Raw genomic sequence first — 21,583 nt, forward strand, 5'->3', positions numbered from 1 at the left:
GCAAGCTCTGCTCAGCAGCAACCAAACCACCCGTGTGTGATCCGCAACATTGGATGCACAGCTCTGGCAGGGTATTTTGCAGTCACAGAATCCAGTGCAGCCTGTCCCCATGCTGTGCAGTTCCCAGCCAGAGGTTAGGAAAGCAATGGGTAAAGGGCAGAGTGTTTGTGTTCCCTTGCTGTCCCTCTGGGCCCTGGGTGCAGGGATTTGCTGTGACAAGCCCAGCTAGTTTATTCAGAAAGTGTGTATTGCTGTTAGGATGTATTTGAGCTGGATTTTAGCCTTGGTTCCTGCCTGGCTCAGGGAGCTCTCCTGTTTGGGGTGAGCTTGGAGTTACACAAAATGGTTGAGACAGAATGGGAAATATTTAATAGTCTCCAAAGAACTGCAAGTTTCTGCTCTTTTTGCTGTCTTCTTCCACCCACAAAGTGAGGTTTTGGTAAAAGTCTGCAAAGTAGTAGCTGCCTAGAAATGGGTGAGTTGAGGTAGTGTGGAGGGGCTTGAGGGACCTGGGGCTGTGGGAGAGGCAGAGGCCTCTGCAGGATGTGCAGGCTCAGGCAGAATGGATGTGGCTGTTCTGCAGCACTGGGAGAGCTCTGCAGAGGAGCTGAGGTTTCCATGTTTACCCGGGCTAGGGGTGCTGTGTGTCCATGGTGGTGGCTCCACTGATGCCTGGTGAAGGCTGACCTAGAACAGAGGCTGGACAGGGTTAAAGAATAAAGCAGGGATTTATTAAAAGGATCTCCTCAATGGATCCACCTTTGGCAGCACAAGAGCCCAGCCAGGGCTACATCCAAGATGAACCAAAATGGTCACAAAATGCATGACTGCTCACGGGGTCTCTCACTTTTATAAGTTCTGGTTCATTTGCACATTGGAGTTCATTGTTCAATTACAGCTTTAGGTTATGGGGTCCCATCCTGCTTGTTTTTCTCTCTTCAGCCCACGTTGTTTGTGGTCTTGGGCCTGAGATCTGGATCATTGTCCTTGGTCCCCAGCTGGAGAAGGAATTGTTTTGTCTCCCTACTCTGTGAAGAGAGCTCATCATCCCCTGATGTGAAGCTCAGAACTGCACACTAAAGCAGCTCAGAATCTGAAAAATGTAAAAGCTAAAACCTGAGGCATCACTGTGTTCAGCATAACACCTCAGTCCACAGCATCCCAGGGTGGCTGAGGCTGAAGGAGCTCATGGGCACCTGGAGGCACCTCCCTGCTCCAGCAGGGCCATCCCAGAGCTCAGGGCACAGCCCTGTGTGCACACAGCTCTGCACAGCCCCAGGGAGGAGAGCCCCCAGGCTCTGTGCACAATGTGCTCAGGGCTGGGCTCTGCCCAGGGAAGAAGTTGTGCCTCCTGTGCAGGGGGAATTGCTGGGCTCAGGCCCTGCCCGTGGCTCTGGTGCCATTGCTGGCCCCGGAGCAGAGCCTGGGCCCTGCTCTGCCCCTCCCTGCACACAGGGACAGCCAGGCCTGAGGGCCCCTCTCAGCTGGGGCTCCTCTCCAGGCTGAGCAGCCCCAGCTCCCTCAGCCTTCCCTGGGCACCCAGATGCTCCAGGCCCTTGCTCAGCTCCGGCAGCTCCTGGCCCTGCTGTGCTGAGGAGCCCAGACTATCTGGTTTGGGCTCAGCACAGGCACCCTGCTTCTAGATCTAGCCCCAGGATTAACCTCCTCTTTCTAATCCTTTCAATTGCTGAGTTATTACCAAACTTCAGGAGCTGGACTTCATTTTTATTGACCTGACTTAGCCTAAGCCAGGCCTGAATCCCCAGAGGACACAGTAAATATCAAACTCGGGGTCGTTCAGAGTAAGCCTTGCTTTGCCTCGTGGTTAGATGGGCTGGCTCAGCCTGTCCTAAATTTGTTCCAGTTTGTGTAAATATTTGCAGCCAGACCTCCCCTTCCACCCACTGCAATCCTGTGTCTCACTAATATGTGTCACCTTCACCTCTGTGCTGCTGATCCCTGTTGGTTTTTCTGATATTTAAAAGCTCAGCTGGAGCAGAGTGACCTTCAGCCAGCACCACTCAGGGATGACCTTCCTTACACTTCCCTTTCTACTTGCAGTGAAGAGAAGTTTATATTTGATATTTTTTTGTGTGTGTATGTCAAGTGATCTTTTCAGGAAGAATCCTGCAGATGAAAATTCTAAGAAGGAGATTATTAGATTTTTGAACAGGAAAGAATTAACTTTAAATCTGAGAGCAGATGAAATATAAGGTTCTGCTCTGGCCCTCACTTTCAGTAGCCCAGGGCAGTGGTGGAATTGCCATCCCTGGAAGGGTTCAGAAACTGTTCCTATTCCCAGTGCCTCTGTCCCAGGCCTGTTTAAAGAATTGCAGGTTAAAAAAAAAAAACCCAAACCTTAAGCATTATCGTGAAGTGTTTTCAGAAAGGTGAAAAAAACTTAATTCAGGATAAACACGTGTTGTACAATAAAGTTTCAGCACCAAGTGGTATAAAAATACCTTTTGGAGCCTGCTGAAATGAGGAGTAGGTTTTCCCATCAGAAACAACATTTTGATTAAGCATTCTCTACTCTGGTGCTGTGATGCTGCACTTCCCATGCTCAGTTCTAAAAGGGTCAAAGAAAATTTCAAGACCAAAGTTCTCATTTTTGTGTCACTCTTTTGTAAAGAAAAGCTACTGTAAGTACAGTAGGCTGTGACACATGGCCAGTTTGAAGTATCTTGTTCTTGTTTAGATCTTGTTTCCAGCTAAATGTGTTTATCCCGAGACATGAAGTATTTCCTAAGTGACTCTTGTTCTTAAAATACAATTCAGCAAAGGTCAGCTTAGCCCCTCACAGCACCATTTTAGAGGAGAACATGACCATGCATTTTTCAACTTGTCTTGCCAAATCCATCTGGAAGCCTCTCCAAGCAGATCATCAGCTGAACATGTGAAAATATGTCCCAGGGTTCCCTGAGGATTTTAACCGAGGCACTGAAACAGGGAAAAAATGTTGGCTTGGTCTACAGCTGGTAGAAATCAGCCTGGATTCCTCTACTCCAGCCCAGCTCCTTGGATTTATCCTAGCTGGGAATGCAGGGGATGTGGAGGAAGTTATTTCACTGAATTGACTGCTTTGTCAAAAAGATTAACCTCAAACATTTCCACCGTTTTAAAGGAAATCTCTGTTGCCTGCGCTGGAAAGGGTTTCATTCATCAGGACATGATTAATGAGGGCTGGCAGCTCCACACAGGAATTGGGTTTTTTTTTTTTGGGTACAAATCTGATATGATTTAAGTTGGGCTGAGTTGTTTTATACACACGTTTTGGGAGCTGAGAGCACTTTGAGTAACTAATTCCTTCAGCTGGAGATTGCCTCTTGGAATTTATGATGGGGCAGGTTTAACCTGAGCATTATTATGGATTGCGCTGCAGAATAAATAAACACAAGGTAATAGAAAAAAGCTTTAATACAAAAAAGCTTTAAAAAGAAATAGAATAGAAAAAGAAAATAAATAGAATAGAAAAAAGCTTTAATAGAAAAAAGCTTTAAAAAGCTGTGGAGTTGCAGGATAGGTGAGGAAGTAGTGTTGGGAATATGAATAGTGGGAATGGATGGTCCTTAAGGTCCCTTCCCACCCAAACCATCCTGGGACTCCATGATCAGTGAAATCATATCAAAAACCTTACAGCAAAATAAAAATACACAATTTGAGTTCAGCTTTCTAGGGCCTTTTTTTCCCCTGTAATGTTTAATGGTTCTGGATGGTTTTCATTCAACAATAAATGGAGGGAGAATCGATTTTGCCTTCAATTATGTACATGAGCTGTTTGTTCATATGATTCCTTCATGTGCTTTCTGGCATGCCATATGTGCTGCTGCAAGCCAGCAATAAGTGCAGGGTTTTTAGCTGTGTAAAAAAGATTTGAAGACATCTCAGCTGTATCTCAGCACTTGTAAAGGAATTGCTTAAATGTACAGGTTAGAAATGTGTATTTTCTGTCTGTAATTGATTTCCTCTTGACCTGTGCCCATTTATCAGCTGAAAGGGAGCATTTTTATTCCTCTCAGCAGGAATCAGTCCAGGCTTGGTGCTGTCTCTGTCAAGCACTGAGTGGGAGGGGAATGGGGACACAGTTTGTGAAATGTCACCGGTGTAAACACATCCTCCTGATCCTCAAGCACAGGAGCAGCCAGCACATGGATTTTCTTCAGGCAGGGGAGCACTGGCAGGTTACTTCTTACAGAATTATCCAACCAGAAGAGTGTTTTCAATCCAGAGAGGCCAAACCATGGCAATATTTTCTTAAATTTGTAGCCATGTCTGGTTTATCTTGACTATTTAGCTACAGTTTGTCCTCCTGAATGTAATGCTGGTGACTTCTGACCCTTCATTAAGTGCTTTAATTCAGACTTTTGGCTTCTTCAGCCTTGGCTTGTTTGACTCTTTCCTTGCTCTTACTTTAAACTTTTGAAGTTTTTGGGTCACTTCAGTCCTGTTGCAAGCCCAGAGGGTTCAGTGAGGCTGCTCAGGGTGGGTTGAGAAGATGCTCAGGTTACAATGCCAGCTATTTGTTTTACCTATCAGCAAACAAAATGCAGGTGGAAGAACTGAGTGGTCTCAGCCTCTGCTGAGAGCTGGAAAACACTCAGAATTTTACAAGCAAAGAGAGGAGAAGCTGAGCTGGTTTCACAGCAGAATAAAATTGGAAAGCAGCAGAAGTTGGAAGCTCACATCTCCAAAAGCCACCAAGCAGATTGCAGCACGAGAGTTTGGATTTGTTAAGGATTGTGTGAGGCTCTGGGAATTGTCCCTGTTTTAGACACTTGATATTTCTCTCAATATCATGTTAATGAAGCTGGGAAAGTGCCCGTTTCAAGGCTACTTTTCTTCAAAAGGGCTAAATAAAAGTCACCATCTGCTACCAAATCACTGCAGAAAAACAAGTCTCCCTCTAATCCCGATTCCTCTTTAAGCCTCGAGGTCATGCTGGTAATTGCTGACATTCCCTGAGCTCCTGTGTAAATTTTACCATAATTTCAGCAGAACTTGTCCAAAATCCGTTGCCATGAGAAGCTGAAAAGTGGTTGAGGAGTTTAGCAGTGGGGGCACAGAGTGCTTTTACCTTAGGAATTCACTTTTAAAATCTGAGCAGAGGAATAAGCTGTTCATCTGGGAGCAGGAATTGTGTGGCAGTTGTAGGGCTGGGCATCACAAGCATTCCAGACATTCCTGATGGAGTTTGTGACCATTTCCTGGAGCTCCCCTGCACTTTGGATTTTGGTGATGTCAAATCTCTCAGCCCCTGCCTTGGAGAACATTGAAACTCATCTTGGCTTGGGTTTTGACACAATTTTTCAGTATTTCCTGGTGTCTGCTGACCTTTCTCAGGGCTGCTTGGAATGGGAAGTCAATCCCGTCCCTCTCTGCAAGAAAATTAAATGGTTGTTTGCCTTAACTGGCAGGGATTTGCAGCTGGCACCGGGAGCCTGCCCACTGCACGCAGATGATTTTTGCTGCTTCCCTGCTGGAAAGCAACTGGGTAACTGTCATCTCCTGAAACTCCTCCGTGCTTTGGAGAGCTGCTGTGCCAGCTGCCAAAGCCTGACTGGTGGTTTTAATGGAATACTCTTTGCCTGGCATCCAGACTGATGCAGAAACAGGGCAGCAACCATGCCTCAAAAACACAGGGACGTGAAAGGAAAGCTTTGTCCATGGCTGAGGCTTCAGAAGGTAAACCCACAGCATTTCCACTGTGAAAATCCCATTTTGGATGAGTTCTTCAGCTGTTTTCTGAGCCAGTTGCACATCCATAGCAGAGCAGCTGTGGTGAGGAGCCTGTTTGGTGGGAGCAGAAGGAGTAATTGTGATGTGTCTGATATCACTGAAACACCGTGGGATGACTGCAGGAGCTCATGGAGATGACACATCCCATTGCTCTTTCAAAATGATGTTTATTAGTGCTGGAGAAAGGGAGGGGACAGCCTCTGAGAGCCTCAGAGCAGGCCCTGTCTGGGGTGCAGACGATTCTGAGGGATGTGGGAGAGGAAATCATCAGCACTTTGGGGTGGTGAGAAGGGGCTGCTGAGCTCTGAGAAAATCCACGACAGCCTAGAGGTTTTCCTTTTGTTAATTTTAGATTCTGTGTCTGTGTTTGCAGTCCTGAGGTTTCTTTTTTTGTTTCACTCGAACTGGGAGTGATTCAGAGTTGTTGGTGAGCTTAGACTGAAGGAGGCTTTAGATATAGACAAGAAATAAGGAGGGATTTCCCCCTCTGTCCTTGCTAGGAGGCGTTTCTGTTGTGCCAAACTGCTGGGGTGGCCTGAGGAAAGGCTTGGACTCCCAATATCTCCAGTGTCTGTCATCCATCCTGGACAAGGGGAAGAAAAATTCCTTTTCCTTCATCCCTCCAACCCTAGTACATTTCTGGTCCCCATGGTCACTAATTAGCAGAAAGGCAAATGAGGATCGGCTAAGTCAAGCAAGGTGAGGTGGATTTCCATCCCTTGCTCCCTGGGCTCTTGCTCCAGGCACAACCAGAGCAGGGATGTTTGGAGAGGCTGTGGGCTCTCCATCCCAGCGGTTTTCCAGGATTTAGCAGCTCAAAGCCAGCCCAAGTGAGGTGGTGTGGAAAGAAGGAGAGTTTTGGGGCAGGGGTAGGGGAAAAACCCTGGAGTGCCATTTTGGGAAGCACCTGCCAGCTGAAGGGCTCAATTTCCTGCTTCCTGCCTGTGGGAAATGGATTTGGATTTTTCAGAGTTCTATTTCTCCAAAGTATCCAGTCTTATCTGCAAGGCCATCCTTTGAAACTTGCTTCTGGTTCCATTTCTCTCTCAGCAGTGTCTGTCCTATTCCATGGCATTTCTAAGTCAGCATTTCTTATCTCAAAGTTTGCATACAAATACACACTGTGTCAACCTTCTGTCAAACTTTAAGAATTCTCTACAAATCCATTTCCCACACCTGCCCAAACTCCTTTGAAAGTTGGGATCCAGACACGGGCTGGGATAAAACATCACTGGTGATGCACCCCATGGGGAATGTTGTAGAAGCTGGATAACCCCTACCAAAGTAAATATGGCTGTATTATATTTCAGGGTTTCTTGGGAACGTATTATGTGAGACAGGAAAAATTTACGTTCAGGGTGGGAATTTTTTCCATGTCTCCTCTGTTGACATTTCTTCCAAAGTTTGGGTACTGCTAAGATCAGCAGTTTCCTATGGGAAAAAATGGGAACAGAACATGGCTCTTGCATAAGAAAGAAAAATAAAGCACTTTTCAGAAGAACTGCTTTTACTTGTTACTTAATGCCTATGAAAGTGATTACTGAGTGAGTACAAATCCAGAAAATAAATGTTCTGGAACCTCCACAACTGAACTTACTGCAGACTGATTTAGGAATTCAGTGTAGTAATTTCCACGCCAGAAATCAAATATTCCACAGGAGTTTTGTCCCTGAGCTGAATTTACTGAGCACAATGAATTAAAAAGCTCTAGTCCAAGCATTATCTCACTCTCTGAGAAGAAAGCCTCCTATTCTCACTCCAAGCCTCCAAGGACCCCTTGCTTCAGTTCATTTTTAAGGTCACTGAGATTATTTCATTTGCATTCCCAGCCAGAAATACCATAAATTGTTTGATCAGAACCCTGCTTTTTTATTTTTTTGTCAGTCTTCCCACTCGTTTTATGTAATCTCAATCTGGTATTTTTGGAAACCAGGCCTGCCTGGCCGTGTCTTGCACTGATACCATCTCACGGTGGAAGTCTCCAGGGATTCAGGGTCTCAGAAACCCAAACAGGCAGAGCCAGTGTCCCTAAAGGAGCAATTTTTGGGTAGGGAGTGTCCCTATTTCCCTAAAGGTTATGGATTTTGATGCTAATTACCAGTCTTAGAGAAAGGCATTTAGGAATATTTCCTGTTGGTCTCCCTGCCAGCACCCCTTTCCCAGCAAAATGTGTGTTTTCCTGCAAACCACAGAGACTGGGATTGGCAAATAATTACTTCAGTAAAAACTTTGCCCAGCACTGCCTGAAATATTGTAAATAATCTTGGTGTAAGCAATTTTGTGAGGAGAAAAAAACCACCTAAGAGGTCTGCAGTTGGAACAGAACTTCTGACAGTAAAGGTTATGGAATTATGGAATCCTGGAACGGGTTGGGTTGGGTTGGGAAGGACCTTAAAGCCCATCCAGTTGCAACCATGGGCAGAGACACCTTCCATGGACCAGACTGTTCCTGGTCCAACCTGGCCTTGGACCCTTCCAGGGATCCAGGGGCAGCCACAGCTTCTCTGGGAAATCCATTCCAGGCCTGTCCACCCTCCCAGGGAACAATTCCTTCCCAATATCCCATTCATCCCTGTCCTCTGGCAGTGGGAAGCCATTCCCCGTGTCCTGGTACTCCAGGTCCTCATCCACACTCCCTCTTTATCTTCTTTGTAGGCTCCCTTCAGACACTCCTTTCTCCTCCTTGTTTGGTATCCTAAAAACTTCATCCTGAGAGGAATCAATCCCCAGGAATCCTAGGTCTGGGTAATTGTAGGAATGCAATTGTAGAGGCAGAGAAAAGCAGGGCTGAACTGCACAGCTGCTGGAACCATGGAAATCACCCCAAGAAATCCAGCCCTCCTCCCCAGGAAGGCAGCAGGAGCACAAGGAGGTGCTGAATAAGGCCTGAACTTCTCAGGTTTCTGGCTGACAAAATGAAGGACAGGCTGCAGAGCTGGGTTACAAACCCCAGGCACTGGGATATATTTAGGAATAGCGGTGTTGCTTTTCTCCACGCAGATCTGAAAAGTGTGGTCCTGGTGCTGCAGTCCGGAGACAATGGCTCATTCTCTCTTTTGTTTTGATGATGGAAGACTTGTCTGCCGCGGGAGCTGGCTGAGAGCGGGCTCTGCTCCTCCCCTGTGGCCTCTGGCTCTTGGCTATTTTATTATTGTGGAGAGAAAAATCACAGTGGCCTTTTCAGTGAGAGTGAGGGCAGAACTCACTGCAGCTTTTCAGGGCCTGGAAAAACAGCAGGGGCACTTCTTACATGGCACAGTGAGACAGGACAAGGTTTTGAACTAAAGAGAGGAGATTTAGGTGAGATATGGGAAGGAATTATTCCCTGGGAAGTTGGGCAGGCCCTGGCACAGGGTGCCCAGAGAAGCTGTGGCTGCCCCTGGATCCCTGGAAGTGTCCAAGGCCAGGCTGGACCAGGAGCACCCTGGCATAGTGGAAGGTGTCCCTGCCCATGGCAGGGGTGGCACTGAGTGGTCTTTATGTCCCTTTGATCCCAAACCAGTGTGGGATTCTGTACCTGCGGATTCCAGAAGCGGCAGCAGAGCCCCACCCCAAAACTTTACACCCAAATCTGGTGTAATTAGCAATTACAGGCAATCTCCTGCTAGGGGAGTGAGTGACACTGAGCCAGTGACTGCTGGAAGTGCCCAGGATTCACTTCCAAGATCCCAGGCTTGTTTTACCTTGTTTTATCTCCCAGGATCTTGTTTTTGAAGATCCCAGCCTGTGAAAGGAGCTCAGTTACCTTGGGCCATCCCTTCCCTGAGCACGGTCACAGCAAACACGGCTGCTCCCATTGCTGGGGCTCAACTACCTCGTGTTTCTCCATTAAAGTTTAATAGCAGTGTGATTTAAGCAGGATTTCACCATGGATGTCTCAGCTGTCCTTCCCTCCTCTGCTTTTATATGGAATTTTTTCCGTGACTTGTCCAGGGGAAGAACAGTTTGTCTGCAATGTGAATCCAGACAAAATGTTGGCAGGCTGCTCTGTGAAAAGGGCATTTGAAAACCTGATGCACTGGAAGCCTTTAGGTATGCAGCTTTTTAAAGTGATGGAATAGGTTGAGTAACAACTTCTACTTGGTGGTTTCTTGGCTTAAAAACAAATATTTTAAGCAAACTGGTTTGGAGACAATATTTTATTCCTGATTTTCTCCTTAAGAAAAAAAAAGGATAGAATTTATTGTGCTTGTGCATTTATCTTGGTGAATTCTTTTGTCCTTAGCTGGTGTATTTCTAAAGCTTGCCTTTCTTCTAATATTTCATATGGAAGAATTCTCAGTTTGGAAGGAGGGCTATATATGGAATATACTCACCAAAAGGAAAATAAACCCAAACTGAAAATCCTTTTGGCTCCATGTTGAAAAAGTTTAAGGTCTGGATCCAAGAGAAACACAGCAGTTTCTGTATGAAGGGACTGCTATAATGTGAATAATACAATAAATATAGTATAACATACACATCTGGGGTCGCCTGGAGGATTTCTGCTGCAGAGGAACTCTAATGACAGACAGATGTTTTAGCCCAAGTTCTTTCAGATCTGCTTCAAAAGCTGAGTTTCCATTGTTGCTTTTCCTTCCCTGAACCAACAGAAATGTGTGTTATAGTGGTGCCAAAACTGGTTTCAAAGGCTGCTGGCAGCTCCCAGGAATCAGATCCCATTTGGCAAGGACCTGTACACTTGCCATGATATTTTTCACTGCCATGAAAGGATTTTTCTTATTTTTGATATAATCCCCTCATAAATCCTCCTTTAAGGGTGTGTGAAATGGGATATTTTAAATAAATGTGTGGGGTTTTCATCCAGCAGAGGTGCAGATGGCAGTATCAGACTGCAGCTGAGGGTGTGAGTAGAACCACAGAATATCCTGAGCTGGAAGGGATTCACAGGGATCATTGACCCAACTCCTGATCCCAACAACCCCACCCTGGGCATCCCTGGAGAGGTGTCCCAACCCTTCTGGAGCTCTGGCAGCCTCGGGGCTGTGCCCATTCCCTGGGGAGCCTGGGCATTGCCCAGCACCCTCTGGGGGAAGAACCTTTCCCTGAAATCCAACCTGAACCCTCCTGGCACAGCTCCACGTGCAGAGAGAACTTGTTTGTGAAATCTTTGTGCTGGAGAAACAGAGCAAAAATGCAGTGGCTCATTAAAATCCAGCACTGGGATTGTTGGGTTTTAGCAGGGCAGTGTTTCCCACCTGGGATTAACTCACTGGGAGAAGATACAGGAGGAATAAAAGAAACTGGCAGTTCTCACAGGCGTGATTTTGAGGCTGCTTATGCAATCTGAGACCTTCAGTGCAAAATCAATTATGGAGAAAAGAACCAGGCACGGAGCAAGGCAAACATTATTGCTTTAGAGCTGTTTCATTACTGATCGATTGCCCAACGTCTCTGCTGTCATCCTTTTCCTCCTCATACCCTGCTCTGATGAACATGGAGAAATCCAGGAACGTTCCTGTGCCTGCTGGCAAGGTGGAATTTGCCTGGTTAAATCGAATTTATAATTAAAATACAGGATTTTCAATGGAGTTTTGTGTCATATCGTAGAATTTTGTTTTTAAATAACAGAAACACCGTTGCACCTTCACAGAGCTCTTGCTCTGTTCATTATTTGGGAATAATTCCAGATATTCGGCTGTTCCCTAAACCTTCAGGGAGGAGGACAGAGGGCAGAGTTTTGTGTCCCACATCTGGATGGCTAAAGTGAATTTGCTTTAATTTGCCTGGATGATTTTAATTTTGACATTTCAACCAGCAGAATTATTTCTGTCAAAGCCTCTCTGAGGATCAGGGAATCTGCACCAAGGAGGTTGTGTGGGATTGTTTTCAGGTTCTCAGGGAAAAGCCCAAATACTTTGTTTTTTTATTTCCAAGGGTTGGCTTTGAGGTAGCTGCCCTCACCTTTTGGGTTTGGCTTTTATTACATTGGGAATCTCTTAATATAAAATGACTAATAAGAAACTTAAAGCTGGGTTAAGAGGCACAGGTTTCTAGAAACATCCATTGATCTTTTAGATGGCTGAAGAGGAAATTGATTGGGGAAGGCGCCAGAGAGACCCTTTCAATATTGGAGGGTTTTAAGAAGTCTCCTGCTGGGTGTTTTCAGAAGGGGACATGCTGAAATCAGATTAATTTGAAAAGTCTTGGCACAGCAGAACATGGGACAGCAGAGAACCTTGGGACTTGCCTGGCTTTCCCTGCTGCATGATGCCTTCAAGGCTTTTGGTGGTTTATTCAGAATTCCAACGCCATTTTTCTCCTCCAGCCTGTTGTTTTTCACTTTTCGTGGCATGTTGGAATGTCTTGTTGCTTTAATAAATTGCCTAAGCACAAAAGCAAGCCCTGCTTGGGTCTTTCTGTTATCGTTTGTCTGTCCTTCAGCAAACACTTGCTTTAGTCCAAAAATACGAGATAATTGGCAAATACATTGAGAAATGCTAGAGAAAATGTTTATTTGTGTGATAGATACGAGTGGTTTGGACAATTTAATTCCTCATCATAGTGGTAGGAAATGATATTCTTGCATCTTCTTGAAATAATTAAACACAGTTTGCCAAAGGAAGTGTGGATGAGTCTCCCCTGCGAAGGTATTGACGTTTTTAATGCGCCTTTATGGTGCTCAGAATGCAGCAAACAGGGAGAAAAACCCTCTCTTTAGTGTCTTTTGCATTCTGTGGAGGTAATTGAAAGAGTCTGAGAACTCTGGTTTTCATTAGAAGGGAAAGAAATTCCAATTTATTGAATCATTTCTGTTTGCAGGTTTATGAAATAGCTTATTTGTTCAGGCAAATGCCAAGAGGCATCTGCAGCTCTGATAACCCGAGACATTAACTCTGCTCAGACATTATTTTTGCTTACAGTCAGGAGAATAGAAAGTTGACAGGGAAATAATGTGTTTTAATGAAGTATTCATAGCTTCTCCCCATTTTTCATCATTAAAACATCCATTTCAATTTAGAAATGGACCTGGGAAGTCATGAAATCTCTCATGCAGAACAGATGGTTTGCAGTGCAGATTCAAGCTGTTCCTAAACATCAGTCTGTGTATTTTAAGCAATTAACTGCTTTTTTCTGGAGGTACAATGGGTCAATTCCTTTTTTCTTTTGGCATGACAGAGGTGAGTTGCCCAGAGTGATTAAGCTCATATTTTGTTTTCAACCAGCTGAATGAAGCTCATATTGAAAATACTATGTTTGATTAAACACAAGGGGTGGTATTTTGGTAGATTTCAGAGTAGGTCAGAAGGATCTTGGGGCATTTTTGTGGTTCTCTTTCCCTTACTAATGAGGGCTTCTCGAGGTTCCTTTGTGGGCCACAGTCACAACGGAGTTTTCCACCCAAGTCCCCTGTTTCTCTGGAATAGATTCTCCTCCTGCTTCTTCTGGAGGTGGGAGGACAGGGTGTGATTGCTCAGTGTTTGTGTGCTGGTGTTAATTAGCTCGTTAATTTGTCGGGATGCTGGTTGTGGTTGCATTTAACATATGGCTGTGTTTGGCAGGGCCGTGACCTGGAGGAGCTGGTGTCTATGTATATCTATATTATATATATTTATATTTATTGCTTTTTTATCCAGCTTCTCTGATGGAACACTTGAGGATCACTAATGAGATTTTGTGAGGTGGAGAGGGAATTTTAAATGGGCCAGTAGTGACATAAGAAGAATGTTTTCCCACTGCCAGAGGGCAGGGATGGATGGGATATTGGGAATCAGGAATTGTTCCCTGGGAGGGTGGGCAGGCCCTGGCACAGGGTGCCCAGAGCAGCTGTGGCTGCCCCTGGATCCCTGGAAGTGTCCCAAGGCCCAAAACAAGGACAGCCTGCACAAAGTGGGATTTTCATGGAACTGGAGCAGGTGTCAGCCATTGGATTTGCTCCTGATTGGAGCTTTTGTGAGGGGGATTCCCTTTTCTCTTTGTGTGCTTGCTGTGGTCCAACACTCACCCTGGGAAACACTCAGCAGTGCATTTTGTTCTCCAAGATAATCCTTTCAGGAGCATTCCTAAAGTTTCCTGTGAGGCTTTAGAGCTTCCTAATAATATAGAATAATGGATTCTTTGGAGGGTTTGGGTTGGAAGGGACCTTAAAGCCCATCCAGTGCCACCCCCTGCCAGGGCAGGGACACCTTCCACTGTCCCAGGCTGCTCCAAGCCCTGTCCAACCTGGCCTTGGGCACTGCCAGGGATCCAGGGGCAGCCCCAGCTGCTCTGGGCACCCTGTGCCAGGGCCTGCCCACCCTCCCAGGGAACAATTCCTGATTCCCAATATCCCATCCATCCCTGCCCTCTGGCACTGGGAAGCCATTCTCTGTGTCCTGGTGGGTCCTTGTGAAAAATCCCTCTCCAGCCTTCTTGTAAAGCCCCTTTAGGTACTGGAGGGATCTGAGCTGCCTGAGATCGCCTTGGAATCTTTTACATTTGTGAGATCTTTAGATCTTTGATCCATGACGCCTTTTAAATTTGCCACACTGCAGGACTGGCTTCACCTGATTTGTGGGTGAAACTTCATTACCGCATCCAAGATGGGATTTGGCCCAAGGTAGATAAAATCCTGTATTTTGGGAGCACTGGGGATCAGCTTTCAGCTTACAAAGGTTTACATGGTGGATGATGCGGCCAGAGCGATTTCAAAGCTTCCAACTCTGCTGATTTTTGAATTGCAGACCTGCAGAGATGCTTTATATTCCATGTCCATCAGCAACCAGGAGATTAAATATGTTTTTGGAGTATTGCAGACACTGTGACCTCACTGGATTGCAGGATCCATCTCGGGTGCACTATTGAACAGGATGATGCCTTTGCTGCAGGCCAGGAGCATCTTCCTGTGGATAAACCATGGATAAATAATGGACAAACCATGGATAAATGCTGGTGCTGTGTTCTCTCATTGTCTGGGTGGGATCAGCCCTCCTCCAGCCACCTCTGGGAGCAGACATGGAGCTGTGGCTCTGAAAGGAAGTTGTCTTGACATCCAACTCTTCCCAAAAAGCCCAAAGAGCTCCCTGTGAAATCCAAAGTTTAGGCAGGCTGGCATCTTTATACCCTAAAAAAGCCAACATTTCTCATGGTTTATTAGCCTTGTGTCTTTTCCCAGCACTGCTCCTGTCTACAGGCTCCAAATCCAAGAGATTTCAAAGGGTTTCTGCCAGCTCCTCCCTCAGAAGTGCCCCCTAGGCATGGTCAGGGTAGCTGCTCCAAAAGGTGGCTGCTCCAAGTGCTTCCCTTCTTTCCTCTCAGGACCCCAAACATTTCCAGAATCAGCACTGGATTAGGTTAATAAATTTACAAAAGCATATTAAATGAGTTTTTGTGTTTGGTCTAGAGCTGTTGGACCTGTACTGAATGAAATTAAAAACATTAAGGAGCTTTAACTACAATGGAATCATGGAATGGTTTAGGTTGGAAGAGCCTTAAAGGTCATCTCCTTCCACCCCCTGCCACGGGCAGGGATGGCACTCACTAAATCAGGTGGCTCCAAGCCCCATCCAGCCTGGCTGTGAGCACTTTCAGGAAAAAGGTATCCACAACCTTTCTGGACAACATCTTAGAGCAGTGCTTGGTATCCTAGAGGAAAAACAAAGGCCATTTGAAGTGTTTTTCAATTGTACTCAGAGAAATGTGAATGTGGGGAAACTGTCAGATCAGATATTCCCATTCTGTTGGTGGAGGGAAGGAGCCCTTAAATTCCTGCACATGTCACCTGTAATAAGTACAATAGTCAGAAATATCAGTGTGGACAGTGCCCACAGCTCAGAAGGAAAATCAAATTCAGCCTCCCCTTGGATTTTCAACTTCTTGAACACCAGTGAAGCTTCTAATCAAGAAAATGATGGATTGTTGGTTTAGTTTACACGTTGGTGGGATTATTTCAGGTGATTTTCTGGGAAGGTGATGTTTTTCTCCTTGCCTTTGAGCATTTTGCTGCATTCCTGGGCTGCAAGAAGAGCTGAAAATACAGCTCTGTAGAGATTGGACATGCTGGTGTGGCATCTCAGCAATTAGTCACAACCCAAATGAAATAAATACCAAATCCAAAACAGCCAGAAATAGGCACCAGGTAAAAAGCCACATTCACATTCTGTTCCCATTCTTTAAATTGCTCCAAGGGGATTAAAAAAATCCTGGGAGCATTAGGCAGAAGGGTCAGAGAGAGGCAGGAATGTCACATCATTTGTGGATATTTCTGTGCCAATCAGCCTTGATAGCTGAAATGTTATCCCAGTACATCAAATATCCATTTCCCAGATAAGGAAAAAAAGGCAGCTGCACATCTTGGATGCTGTCACCTTGTACATTTTGATAAACAGATCTAGAACAATCAGCACCAAAGAAAGTGTGAGCACCAAACTGCCTTCTCAACTGAACTGCACTCCAAATTTCCGAATGTATTTCACTTTTCTAAGAAATACTTAAATAAATTTTATTTATTCCCCTGGTGGCTTCAGAGTGCACAGGGAAGTGGTGGAGTCACCATCCCTGGATGTGTCCCAAAGCTGTGGGGATGTGGCACTTGGAGACATGGTTTAGTGGTGGTGGTGCTGGTTGGACTTCATGATATTGGAGGTCTTTTCCAACCTTAATGATTCTGGGATTCTTTGCAGTTATTTTTAATATTTTCTCCTGGAAACCTAAAGCATTTCCACTTGGAAAATAACCATGAATTCAGAAATCACTGGACTTGAAAAAATCATTTTCTGAAGTCCAAAGCTTACTAAATTACTCCCAAAGTAGTATTTCATGAGGGGCTGTGCTCAGAGACACTGAGCTATCTGTTTCCATCCCTTCTCCTCCATGAGCTCCTGGCCTGGATGTTCCTCCAAGGACTGGATTTTTGCCTCAAGACCTCAGTCCTAAAAGTGATTATTTAATGGCTGTGTGGCCATGGATGTTAAAGCTCAAAAAGACACACATAAATACATACATAAAGCTCAAAAATGCAGACAAAAAATGCACAAAATACAAGCTGCAGAACTTGTGAAGGGTGCAGACTGGGGTGGGAGAAGGTTCCTCCCTGTCATGTCATGGCTTTGTGGGCTCCTGCAGGTTTCTGCTGTGCTTTTCTGCTCCTTTCTGATGGAACATTCCAGCTGCCTGAAGGGATTTCTGGTTTGGATGCAGCATTTCCAGCCTCAGGGAAGGTGGGATAGCAGGAGCTCTGCTCTGTGGAAGGAAGGTTTGAAATCAGAGCTTGGAAAATAGAGAGAGAGAGAGAGAGAGGGATGGCAGCAATGCCCGCAGCAGCCCCAGACACACCAGCGTGAGAGAAAATAAGGTGAATTTTAAGTATTTTTGGGCCTTCTGGCCAAAAGTATAAGGTGAATTTTAAGTAGTTTTGGGCCTTCAGTCACAGAGTCCAGCAAAGATGAGGCAAACTCCAGCTGGCACAGCAGAGCCAAGAGGACATTTCAAAGTGGTGAGGGGTTTATTAAATCGTGGAGCCACTGAAGGAACAATGTTTGCACACCCCCAGTGGGATTATTTTGTTCAGATAAAAAAGGCAGTTTAAATAGTAAAAATTACAGGAATCATTTATTTTAATAGTGAACTTTCTGGGTTAAAAAGTCTTTATTTGTGTTGCATCTAAACATCCCTGCTATGAATACCTCCCTAATTCAAGCCTGAGGGAAGGGCAGTGTTCTCACTGAGGAGGAGTGACAGGGACAGGGATAGCTTTGGGGTAAATTCATCAGCTTTGGCTGTCTAGTGGCTCTCTCTGTTGCCCCAAGCTGTGCCAGCTCCCAGTAACACCCAGCAGCTGAGGTATCTATCATTCCCATTAATGTGTTAACCCACAGCGAGTATACAACAGTAGAAAATTATTAAAAACATTAAATATATTTGAAATTAGCTCTTTGTGTTGCCACTAACTGTTCCTGCGAGGAAGCTCTGAGAAGGTGATTTTCTGCCAGGTAATGTTTGGGTTTCCTCATTCCAGATCCACCTGATGAGTTTTGTGTCTTCTGCTACAATAGGAAAAGCAGAGCTGAACCCCACATGACAACATAACAGAATTCCAGCGTGATTTGGGCTGGAAGGGACCTTAAATGCCATTCAGTGTCACCCCTGCCATGGGCAGGGACACCTTCCACTGTCCCAGGTTGCTCCAAGCCCCATCCAGCCTGGCCTTGGGCACTGCCAGGGAGCCAGGGGCAGCCACAGCTGCTCTGGGCACCCTGTGCCAGGGCCTGTCCACCCTCCCAGGGAACAATTCCTGATTCCCAATATCCCATCCATCCCTGCCCTCTGGCACTGGGAAGCCATTCCCTGTGTCCTGTCCCTCCATCCCTTGTCCCCAGTCCCTCTCCAGCTCTCCTGGAGCCTCTTTAGGCCCTGGCAGGGGCTCTGAGCTCTCCCTGGAGACTTCTCCTCTCCAGGTGAGCACCCCCAGCTCTCCCAGCCTGTCAGACTCCCTCCCTTCCCTGTTCCTGGCCACTCCAGCCAAATCCCATGTTGGATGTGTGTGGGAAGTGCCTCAGCACTTGGAACGAGCAGGACCCACATCTGGCTGGGGTTCCATGCCCTGCTCTGAGCAGAGGTGCTGGGTGCTCACCCCCAGATCATCCTCCTGCCTCTGGAGGCACTTGGATTCCCTTCCCCACCCCTTCCTGGAGGACAGGACTGGGACACAAATTTCCTCCCGGCTTTGGAATGGGTGGAGCTTCTCCCTTGTTTAATCCTGCAGTTCCAGGTGTGTCTCTGGCCTTCCAAGCCCATGGGTGACGTTAGTTAATGTGACACTGGGGCCCTGCTGTCCCCATCAGTGCTTTCAGAGGGTTGGTGGCTGCAGGGAGGAACCAGCAGGGCCTTTCCTAAGTTCTCCTCGCTGGGAGCCCTTCATTTCAGGAGCACATGGAATCCTGGCAGCAGAAATCCTGTTGCAGAGGATGATTTCTCTAATTTTCAGGCCTTTTCTGCAAGTTTGGAAACGTTGTTGCACAACATCTTGGTTTAACCCACTGTGGTGCAGCAGTGGCAGGGGTTGAAGGGCCTGAGGGTGGCTCTAGGCTTGGTATCAAATATTTACTTATCACTCCTGTTTGATTTGAAGGTGTGAGCCTGTGCAAGGTCACCATCCTTGGGCTGCGCAAATCCCCGTGATCTTGGATGCTTTAAGGAGGTCACGCCATGCTTTTTGCCAGCTTTTCCTATAAGATCATGTGCAAAGGAGTGTTTTTCCTGTGTATTTTGTATGTCCGAGCTGACTCTGAGTTGAATTCCTCCCTTGAAATTGTTCCTGTGTCTTGTTTTATTGGTGGAAATAAAAAGCAATAAGCTGTTTACACCTTGGCAAAAAAAAATTAGGAATTGAGGAAATCTTGCAGGAAAGCTTTTTCTCTTAGGGTTTCCAGTCTGGGGTGGAGATCGAAGGAGCCTTGAGCTCTTGGATGCTCATCTGTATGAAACTGGACCTCTGAACCAGTTGAGATTTTCAGAACACTGCTTCACAGGAAATATTTATTGTTCTAACGGGGGAAAAAAATCCCCAGGAGTTTACTTGGAAGTGACTCTTTTCCAAAAGAAATATTCCCCAGCTGAAAAAGTGAGGCATGAAAATGACTTCCACACTGAGGCATGAATTTCTTGGTTTTTCCCATCTTCTTAACCCCCCAGAGGCCTCATGAGCCAGTAACACACATATTTTTCCTTCCTTTAAAAGCTTTGCTAAAACCCAGGGTATTGTTGGGATGGGTAGGAGCTGGAATTGGCTCTGGTAGTGAAAATGTGACTGCTTTTGTTTGTTATCTTTAAAAAGCACTGAGAGCTTCGAGTTGGCTCCTCCCCTGCTGTGTTCCCTGGAGGGACACGATGGTTCCAGATGAAGAATCAGAGACTCCCAAACTAGGACTGGAAGGACCTTAAAGGCCACCCAGTGCCACCCCCTGCCACAGGCAGGGACACCTTCCACTGTCCCAGGCTGCTCCAAGCCCCGTCCAGCCTGGCCTTGGGCACTGCCAGGGATGGGAATTGCCCACCTTGGCTGAGATGAGGGCTCTTGGAAGTGTGATGAGTTCCAGATGCTGGCTGGGAGAGCAGAGCAGTGCAGCTGATAAGGATGAGGCTCATAAGGATGTCCTTTGCTCCATAGTCCCAGGATAAGAGAGCAAATCCTGTGGATCCCTCTCGGCGTTGATCGGGAGCTCGGTACCCTTGCTCTGCTCACCTTCACTCTGAAACTCTGATTAAGTTATAATCTTGTGGAGGCAGAGAAACTCAGGCAGGTGTTTAGATCTGACTGAGATTTCTCCTCGTGGGTTCCCTGCCCCGTGGCAATCCTGGCAGCTTTTCCCTGGCATCCCTATGTGCCCATATGTGGAGCAGAGCCTTTGATCCACACCGCTGGCGGGACCTGCGTGCACAAAATCCTTCATTTCCCTTCTCCTCCCAAAAAAACAAGAACCAGAAGCAAGGAGCTGGCCTTGGGCTGCTTAGGGATTTGAAGATATCAGACAGGATATGAATTTTTACGCAGGCAGTTTGCTGGAAGCAAGTGGAAGTGAGACAGGAGCATTAAATGCTGGAGCTCAGCTCCTCCTCTCTTTGGCAAACTGTTGGAAATAAATCCCTAGAAACACGTTTGTATTTTTGTCTTTTGGAGATGAGGAGTTGAGGTCCTCTTTTGAAAATGTGCAAATGGTCTGGGAGCATAGGGGACTTTTTAAAACCCATTCTGTGTGTCAGGGATCTTGTGGGGTGCAGGCAGCCCCTCCTGGGGTTTGTCACAGCTGTTGATTCCCAGAACATGTGGGAATCCTTCCTTGCTGGGAATTGTGGTTTGCTTTTCCTGTCAGTGCTGGTTCCCTGGGCTTTTTTAGGGGATGGAGCCTACTCCATGGCCATCAAAAGGAGGTTGGTTTCTTTCTGAAGTGTTTGAAGTTGGATTGGTCTTGGATTAGAACCCTGGGATGGCTCAAGTCTTGCAGGGTTTTGGTGCTGTGACTTAACATGCATGATTAGGTTGAGTTTATCGTTCAAGACACATCTCAAAGGACTAAACACTGTAAGTGCTTGGGGAAGCCTTTGCAAGCTCAAACAAGCCTCACTTGGTCCATCTGGAATTCTTTTTCCATGGAGCTTGCTGTGTTTTATGCTCTCTGGTCCTTCCAAGCTGCGTGAGGTGACACCAGGCTGAGAAGTCAAGCAGGTATTTTAGTGGAAAACTTGCATCAACTTCACCCATGTGGTGTTTCTTATGGATACTTCAGGCTGGCCTGGGCAGATCCGAGGGAGAACTGAGAGAATCTCCTAGAAATGTCTGTGGGAAATGCCTGGAAATGCTGCAGGAACATGGGGCAGGCAGGGAGCAGTGAGCATGGAAACAATCTTTGGAATGAGTTTAACACATAACCGATGGCAAACAGCTCAGATATCAGGATATCTAATTGAATTTATACCTGGAAGCTGCACAGGGAGCATCCCTTGGAACAGACCTGAGTATTTCATGGTAAACTTTTGAAAGCTCATTATTGCACACAGGGTAGGAGTGTCCCAGGGGACGGCTGTTCCTGTGGATTCAGCTTTTCTTGCCATGAATATACATTGCCATGGAGTCAGCTCTGCCAAAAGGTCCTCCCTAGGCAGCTTCCCAGGGTTCCTGGGCTGGAATTGCACCTTTCTGCCTGTGCTCCATGGAGCTGCTGAGTGCAGGAGTCTCCCTTGCTGGGATTTTGGCAAGGGGGGCAAACTGGAGCAAGTGGAGTATCTGGCTGTGCTGTTGTGCTTTCACTGCCTGTTTGTGCCATGATTTTCTGTGGCATTGCCACATTGTAGGGGTGTGTTGGAGTCCTGGATGCTGAGAATTTTAAACTCAATGTGCTGAAAGGCACAGACCCTCAGGAGAACACTGCAT

At 46.2% G+C, this 21,583-nt stretch overlaps 1 protein-coding gene and 1 long non-coding RNA gene across 4 annotated transcripts in view; both read left to right on the top strand.

Moving 5' to 3' along the window:
• Nucleotides 1-21,583, top strand: part of PRKG1 (protein kinase cGMP-dependent 1) — a 376,558-nt gene that overhangs the window by 93,785 nt on the left and 261,190 nt on the right. The gene's annotated exons all lie outside the window — the stretch shown is intronic.
• On the top strand, nt 673-4,878 carry LOC137477816 (uncharacterized). Its single transcript, XR_011001194.1, has 2 exons — nt 673-3,398; nt 3,488-4,878. It is a non-coding gene; the product is annotated as an uncharacterized lncRNA (long non-coding RNA).

This window comes from Anomalospiza imberbis, chromosome 8 (assembly GCF_031753505.1).
Source record: "Anomalospiza imberbis isolate Cuckoo-Finch-1a 21T00152 chromosome 8, ASM3175350v1, whole genome shotgun sequence".
NCBI lineage: Eukaryota > Metazoa > Chordata > Aves > Passeriformes > Viduidae > Anomalospiza > Anomalospiza imberbis.